The sequence below is a fragment of the Pseudorca crassidens genome, chromosome 10 (assembly GCF_039906515.1).
Source record: "Pseudorca crassidens isolate mPseCra1 chromosome 10, mPseCra1.hap1, whole genome shotgun sequence".
Lineage (NCBI taxonomy): Eukaryota > Metazoa > Chordata > Mammalia > Artiodactyla > Delphinidae > Pseudorca > Pseudorca crassidens.
The window spans coordinates 105,728,146-105,736,462 of record NC_090305.1 but is presented as its reverse complement, the minus strand read 5'-3'; the positions used below and the strand labels follow the sequence as shown (position 1 = coordinate 105,736,462).

Here is an 8,317-nt window from a genome sequence, read left to right as displayed (position 1 = left end):
GACAGGTGGGGAAGTCCCAGGGAGGCAGATCCCAGCCCTACGTCAATGAACATCCTGTTCAGAGCTCTCACGGGTGGGATGGGATGACTAAGGAAAGTGTCCACCACACACGTCTCCCTGCTGGGCATCAGAGAGGTCATCCTAGCAGTGTGTGCTGGGGCCACTCGCCCGCACAGGCCATCCCTGAGAAGCCAGGTGAGCAGTAGACCCCGCCAGCTTCCCTGAGCTTCCACATCCCGTCCACCGGCGGGGAGTGGACCCAGGATGGGCTTTGAAATCAAGCGCACCTGGACCAGCTCTGCTACTTCCCCTCTGTGTGACCCCGGGAAGCCATTTACCTTCTCTGAGCCTAAGGCCTCTCCTCTGAGGATTACATGAGCTGAAGAACATGGGACCCCAGGCACACAGTTAGTTCTCAAGAAAAGGAAAGTTGGTTTAATTTTTTATTTATTTCAATCTCACCAGCCGACCACATTAAATCCTTAGACTGAAACCTCACACTTCCGGCTCACCACCTCCAAAAGTGGCTTAAATTGACACCAGGTGGGAAAGCATCCTTGGAGACTTTCAGGTGCCTTTTCCTTTTTCTTAGGGAAGGATAGCTATGACTGAAGCTCTGTAAGTTAAGAGCTCTATAAGTTTGTGCGAAACTTCCATGTGTGCACTCCCACCGAAGAGGGGATTGCTAAGTAGCTGTTTATTATACTTTGCATATTATCCTGCTCCTTGCTTTTTTCACTCAAAAACTTTCGAAAGCAAAAAGCGTGAGTCCTCCTACAGTGTCTTCTTCAGGATTGTTTCGGCTACTTTTTGGTCCCTTGCAGTTCCGTGTGAAATCTGGAATCAGTTTTTCGATTTTTACAAAGAAGCCACCTGTGATCCTGATGAAGACTGCGTTGAGTCTGTAGATCAGTTTAGACGGTATTGTCACCTAAACAGTATTAAGTTTTCCGATCCATGAATATGGAACGTCTTTCCATTTATCGAGACTTTATTTAGTTTCTTTCGACAATGTTTTGTAGTTTGCAGACTCTACATTTTGCACTTGTTTTGTTAAATTTATTGCTGAGTCTTTCATTCCTTTTGGTGCTATTGTTGACTGAATTGTTTTCTCAGTTTCATCTTCAGATTGTTCTTTCCAAGTGTAGAGGAATACAATTGATTTTTGTATATTAACCTTGTATCCTGCAACCCTGCTGAATTTGTTTATCAGCTCTAATAGTCTTTGAGTGGTTTCCTAAGGATTTTCTATATACAATATCATTTCATCTGTGCATAGAAATAATGTTACTTCTTCCTTTCCAATACGGATGCAATTTTATTTCATTCAACTGTCTAATCGCCCTGGATAGAACCTCTGGAACAATGCTGAACAGAAGCGGCAGGAGTGAACATTCTTGTCTTGTTCCTGTAGTTAAAGGGAAAGTTTCCAGTGTTTCACCATTAACTATAAGGTCAGTGATGTGTGTTTTTTGGTAGATGCCCTTTATCGGCTTGAGGCAGTTCCCTTCTATTCCAAGTTTTTTTGTGCTTTTATCTCGAAAGGGTGTTGCCTTTTATCAAATGCTTTCTGCATCTATTGAGATGATCACGTGTATTTTGTCCTCCATTCCATTGATCGATTTTCAGATGTTAAACCAAATTTACACTCTTGATGAATCCCGCTTGGTCATGGTGTATAATTCTTTTATATATGTTGCTGGATTCGGTTTGCTAGCATTTTTTTTTTTTTAGGACTTTTGCATCCATATTCGCAAGAGATATAGGTCTGTAGTTTTCTTTTCATGTGATGTCTCTGTCTGCTTTTGGGATCAGGGTGAAGATGGCCAGATAGAATGAGTTGGGAAGTGTTCCCTTCTCTTCTATGTTTTGGAAGCACTTGTGAGGAATAGGTATCAATTATTCTTTAAATGTTTGGTGGAATTCACCAATGAAGCCATCTGGCCTTGGGCTGTCTTTCTTTGTGGGCAGTTTTTAAAAAATTATTATTATTATAATTTAATCTCTTCACTTACTATATAGGCCTATTCAAATTGTGTATTCATTCGAGTCAGTTATGGTATTCTGTGTCTTTCTAGGAATTTGTTCATGTCATCTGAGTTATCTAATTTATTAGCATGCAATTGCTTATGGGATGCCTTTATAATCCTTTTTATTTCTGTAAGGTCAGTAGTAATGTCTCTTTCATTTCTGATTCTAGTCATTTGAATTTCCTGTCATTTTGTCTTGGTCAATCGAGCTGAAAGTCTACTAATTTTCTTGATATTTTTCAAAGCACCAGCTTTTGATTGTCTCTGTTGTTTTTCTAATTATATATGTTCTGTGTGTATCCTGTCCTTTAGTTCCTCTATTCCTTCTTTACTGCTTTCGTCTGCATTAAGTGAAGGTGGCATTTAAATTTCTTTAATGATACTTTCCCTGTATCTTTTTGAGGTATTTCCAACAGCTTCAGATGTACACTAACTTAATTCCAGTGAGATATAGGAACATGAGTCCTACGTCATACTCCCTTTTCCTCCTTGACCCAACACCATGTTACTGCAGTTATTACTTTATATAATTTCGTATCTGCCTCCCCCCCACCGTCTATCCCCCTCCATGGAGGCCCAGGTCCTTCCACAGAGGGACACAGGCTCAGGTGTGGGGCTCGTGTGGACCATCACCAAACGTGGATTACGCACCTGTCAGTAAGAGCAGCTCAACACCCATATATTTATTCACGCCTTATATACTTGGCAACGCTACCTGCATTTCCTGTATCAATAAGGCTTCACTAATTCCTCTTTTTAGACGAAGGCTTACATAGAAATTCTCTGATTCTCTTCCCTTGTCTTTTTCGTCTGCTTTGGAGACCTCGGCCGAGGGTATGGGTGCGATGGGATGCAGGTGGGGTTGGGGCCACGGCCTGGACTCTCCTTGCCGCTGCCCGCAAGTTGCTTTCCTATATTGTGAGTAAAAGGAGGGGCCCTGCCAGGGGAGGTTGGCTGATTCACCCCATGGAAATATTGGCGCCCTGGGCTGGGGGCAGGGTGGGCCCAGTTTCCAGGAAGGGCTTGGGCAGGAAGCCAGGCAGGAAGGGGCTGGGAGTTTCTGGAAGGGCAGTCTGGAGAGGCCAGGCCGGGCAGCCCTGGGCCTCACCACACAGTGCAGCTGGCTTCTTTCAGAGATGGGGAATCCTTGGCACTTCCTGGCACATGCCAGGGATGAGGGAGGGAGGAAAGGAGGTTCTGGGCCCGAGGACAGGACGGGGATGGTGGGCCACTCCTCAGCAGGCCTCCAGCAGGTGTGGCCGTGGACAGAGAGGAGAAGGTGGGAGGGCTCACGGGACAGTGACTGGGGGCACCTGGCCCTCGCTCTGAGCCTTCCCCCCCGCTGCAAGTTATCCTGTCCGAGGAGCTGCACTTCCAGCCAGGAGGGACCTGACATAGGAAGGGATGGAGAGGGGGCCACAGGGGCTTTGCTTGGTCAGGGGCAGGGGTCAGGTTGGAAAAATCCACTGACGGGTGAGCAGGTCCTGCTCCCCGAGGGCCCCGTCTCCACTCTGTGCCCCATGACACTTAGGCCCGGCGGTGCCTCCTGCCTATGTTAGTTAGATAAGATATAGGAGAGAAATCCAGAGTGAGGGAGGTGCGAACAATATAGAGGTCGTTTCTCTCTCAGGACTAGCCTGGGCAGAAGCCTTCCGGGGCTGACAGGGCGGCACCATGTGTCAGAGACCTGGTTCTCTCTGCCTGCGGCTCCCCGGCCCCGCGAGGTCGCTGCCCAGCCCCCGTTCAGAAGGGGGACAGGAGACAGCCCAGAAGCTGCCCGCGGCCATGCCCACCCGAAGGGATATAGGCTGTAACATCCCTCAGAGGGTGGTCTCCTGCTTCGCTGCAGCTCTTACCACCCAGAAATAGCAGAGCAGCTGTGGGGCGGCTGACAGCGTCTGTCACGCACCCCCAACACGCGAGCCCACACACAAGGCAACTTGTCCCTCCAAACAAGACCCCTGCCAAACACTGAGGGGAAGCCAGCTTAGGGGTCGTCATGACAGGAAGGCAAACGGTCCAGCTCCCCTGCAGCCCCAGTATGGCCTATGGCCTCTTGTCCCCCAGCCCGGGTCCCCGCACCCCAGCCTGAGCACGAGGACCTGACTTTGGCCTCCGCCATCTGTCTCCTCTGGGCACCTGAGGTTCAGCCCTGAGTCCGCTCACCCACTGGGCCAACAGTCAGTGAAAACCTCCGAGCCCCAGCCTGCAGTCGGGGTCCTGCCCCTCCGGACCCTGTGCTCCAGGCTGGTCCTCTGCGCACACAGCAACCGGTTCAGGGTAGAGAGGCCAGTCCAGCCAGTCCACTCAGGCGGCTCCAGGACTCAGGCAGGCAGCACAGGCCAAGGACGCGAACCCATGAGAATGCGGGCCCTGGGTGGGGGATGACAGGGTGGGCCATTCGTCACACCACGGAAAACTGCACCGAGAGGACCCGACAGAGAAGGAAAGGGGCCCACGAGTCGCAGAAGGCCTGTCTCCTCTGGTGTCTGAGCCCCAGGGAGCAAGGGCTGCCCTGGCGGGAATGTTCGCGGAGGCTGGTTTGCTGCCGCCTGCGCTCCAAGCGGGCGGCTGTCCAGATAGGGCACCGAGGACGCCCAGGCCTGATGGGTGAGAGGACGGTGCGAGGGCAAAGCCGCGGTGGGCGGGCTGCCGGCTTGAATCCCGCCCTCGTCACACCACCTCCAGACCGAGATCCACCTGCCAGAGCCGCCGGGGCCGTGGGGGGTGAGGGGGGCCGTGGCTCTTCTAACCGACAACCGAGCTGGGAACTGAAGGATGCGGACACAGCCACGGGAGGGTGTGACGGAAGGACAGTCCAGGGAGCGCACAGAGGCGGGACGGCCGGGACGGAGCAAGCAGGGGGAGGGGGAGGCGACGGGTCCCAGGGGAGGGCTGGAGGGGGCGTGGAAACTCTCACAACCAGAACCCGTGATTAACCAGACGCAGCCTCCACCTGCCACGTTCGCTAACAAGGCTCTTGCCATTAATTTGACAAATGAGCCAATAATGTGTTAAAATTCAGGCCTTCTAAATTCTGGTTCCCCACGAGGGCAGGAACCAAACACACCTGGCACCAGGGGCCAGACAAATAGCCGGGGGAGGAGACCAGACTCAAAGACAGGAACCGCTGGTTGCCAAACGCCAGACCGAGGGGCCAAAACGGGGCCTCTCGGACAATAGGGAGGGGAGGGCACGGAGGGGGGTGAGGGAGAGAACTTCCAGAGGGTTCCAGGTCAGATTCTAGATGAAGCAGGACTTTTCTGTGGCAAGTGACAGCAACCCAACCTGAACTGGCTTAATTAAAATGGGCACCACTGACGTAAGTACCTGGAAAACCCAGAGGTGGGTTAGGCCCAGGTAAGAGGGCTCCAGACACCATCACTGTTGCCCCGCTCGGCTTCTTCCCACCTGTCAGCTTAGCTCACCTCCTCCGATGACTTTACTCTCCTCCCGGTAGAGATGGCTGCAGCAGCTCCAGCCCTTACTTCAGGAAACGGGAATGTCTCTGGTCGACTTTGGGTCATGCCCATCTCTGAGCCCCCTGCTGTGGGTGTGGGGAGCAGGAAAGGCCCCTGTGGCTGGGGCGGGGGCTGAGGTCAGAGGGGAGGGCCGGGGAGGGCCGGGGAGGGAAGGCCCTCCCCCTGAACAGCACGGGAGCCTCGGAGGGTTTGGAGCATAGAGGAGACGTTGGTTTGAACAGGATCCTGCCACCTGAGGCTGCCTGCCAGGTGGAGAAGAGGCTGTGGTTGGGACAAAGGGGGCCGAGGAGGGAGGTGGGGGCCCAGGGAGGGCCGAGACTGGGTGGCGGCAGGGGTCCGGCGAGGGGGCTGCGTCTGGGGAAGGTGAACCGGCAGGACCTACAGATGAACTGGATGAGGGGGAGGGAAAGAGATAATCACATGCAGCTGAGAAAAGTGGGGCACGAGCTCGTAAGAAACTTGCTGTGGGCTGTGAGTCACCACGGCGGGCTGTGTGCAGTCACGGCACCTGTCTGGCATGGCGGCACCCACAGAAGGGGCTTCCTGGTTCTAGTTAGCAGGTGGTGGCGTGCCTGTCTGCAAGAGGCCAGGTCCCGCTGGCTGGCCCACCGAGGACGGCCCGCTGGCCCAGAGGCTACTGCGAACTGCCCCCTCGCCCGTGGCCAGGAGTCCAGGGCGGGGCCGGGCCCACAGCCGGGGGTGAGCGGGGGGCGTTTCTCTCTGGAGAGAAACATGAGGGACAGAAAGCAGAGGCTAGTGTGTTTTTCAGGAAGGAAATCTTCGCCGCTCTAACAGTCTGGGAGTCTCGGCTGGGCCCAGCAGTCCGGCCCAGCCAGGAAGCACCCCTCCCCCGCCTTCGGGTCAGAGGCAAACAGTTTTGAGGCCAGGAAGGGAAGAGGTGAGGTGAGCATCAAAGCAGCTGTGGAATCCGGGGGCCGGTCGGCCGAGGAAGGGGGTCCTCGCCATCTTACATGCTGATGGTGACTTCCAAGCCCCCAAACTGGGAACAGGCCCGCTGGGGTGGGAATGGGGCGGGGGCCGGAATTCCTGCAGGATGCTTTGTTCTCAGACGGCAGCCCTGCTACGGCCGTGAGGCCTGTGCCGTGTCCGGGTGGCCGGCCAGAGCAAGGCCCAGGAAGCCCTCAGCCGGCCACGGGCTGGGCACTGCCCCACGATGCCCACCCACCCACCATCAGGCACCCTCCACCCCACCGGCACCACCGCCCCTCCTGGGACCCCCTCCCGGCAACCCCTCCCTGGAGCCGCCTGGAAACTGGGCCCCGTCCAGCTGGACAGGCTGTGTAATTCCAGCTGGTGGGATCTGCTGAGGCCACCCCTGTTTCCTGCAGCCATGCCCACTGCCTAAAACGGAGACCACATGTCCTGCTTCCCCTGTCCTCGCTAGGTCCCCCACCCCGGCCATAACCACCACCCCCTTCCTCCCCCCGCCCCCGCCCTGCCATGGTAACCTCCTGGGCGCCGTGCTGGAGACCTGCCCTGGGTGGCTCACAGTGGAAACTCGGCGGACCTGCCCTGGTCTCCAGCGCACTGTGCAACATCAGGAAAGCAACTTAACCTCTCTGTGCTCTAGCTTCCTCTGCTTTACGGGAGGCCCCAGGCTCCATGAGGGGACAAACATTCAACCTCAGGGAACTGCTTCACAGTTACGCAACCAGAAAAGTCCAGAGGAAAATGCCGACTTCAGCACCGTGTTCTGATGTTACTTGGATTCGTCGGAATGTTTTTAAACAAACACGCACGGCACTTTGCTCTGGGCGCTGCTCTCCACACTTCGCCTGTACGGAGGCGCCAGCAGTGGCCACACCTCACCGTTTCACAGAGGAGGAGACCGAAGCGTGAACAGGTGGACAGGCTGCCCGGAGGTGGAAGGCCGCAGAACTGGGATTCAACCCTGGCATCTGGCTCCAGGGTCTGGTTCATAAACACTGCTCTGCATGCCGGGTCCCGAGGACCGCACACACCCTAGGCTGACCTGCCCCTGCCCGCGTCAAGGGCTAAGGTCCCCACTTCAAGAAGTCGTTCTCCAGAATTGTGTAAGGGGGAGGCGTGTGTGCGTGTGTGTATGCCTGTGAGTGTGTGTTTGAGGATGTGTAGTGTGTGTGTATTGTCTGAGTGTGCGTTGAGTGTGAGTTGTAACCGTGCGTAAATGTGAAAGTGAGCGTGTGTGAGTGAACTGTGAATGCATTGTGTGTTCGTGTGTGTGTGAGAGGACGTGTGGGTGGGTGTGAGTGTGTAGAGGAGGTTGTGCGTGTGTGTGCGTGTGTGGCAGCCTAAAGACTCCTGAGAAGAGCTGGCAAAGAAAGAGGGGGGGCGGGAGTGAGACTTTGAGATGCGCCTGAAAAAATTAAAGAGCGATTAGTCAAAACTGAATTGTTTTTCTAAACTCCTAATGCAAACAACATGTGGGGCAGCGCCCAGATGGTGCCCGGGAGCCCCTGACAGGGTCCTCAGGAAACAGGTGCTCTTGGAATGTTTCCTGCCGCCGGCTTGTGGCAGGCGAGCGAGGTGGCCGTGATCTTCATTACCGTCAGGCGGGCCCAGCTGCAGCCCCGTCCAGCTGGGTGGAAGCCGCAGGCAGCGGTCACGACAGCGCAGGCCTCAGCTGGGCCGGACCTCGCAGCCTGCGTGCCCGGCCTCACCAGCCGGCACGAGCGCGTCCCTGGCCGGGGCCGGGGAACAGGGCTCAGTTGACCCCGTGGGATTGCTGGCAAGGGGTTTATAAGCATCTTTACTTGGGAAAGCCATTGTCAATTACTGTCCCAGGCATTGCACCGATGAACGGTC

General features: G+C 55.0%; 1 long non-coding RNA gene across 1 annotated transcript; it reads left to right on the top strand.

The window, feature by feature from the left end:
* The first annotated feature begins 4,966 nt into the window (after positions 1-4,966).
* On the top strand, positions 4,967-7,898 carry LOC137233155 (uncharacterized). The gene is made up of 2 exons (XR_010947326.1): positions 4,967-5,352; positions 7,104-7,898. It is a non-coding gene; the product is annotated as an uncharacterized lncRNA (long non-coding RNA).
* Positions 7,899-8,317: the final 419 nt, after the last annotated feature.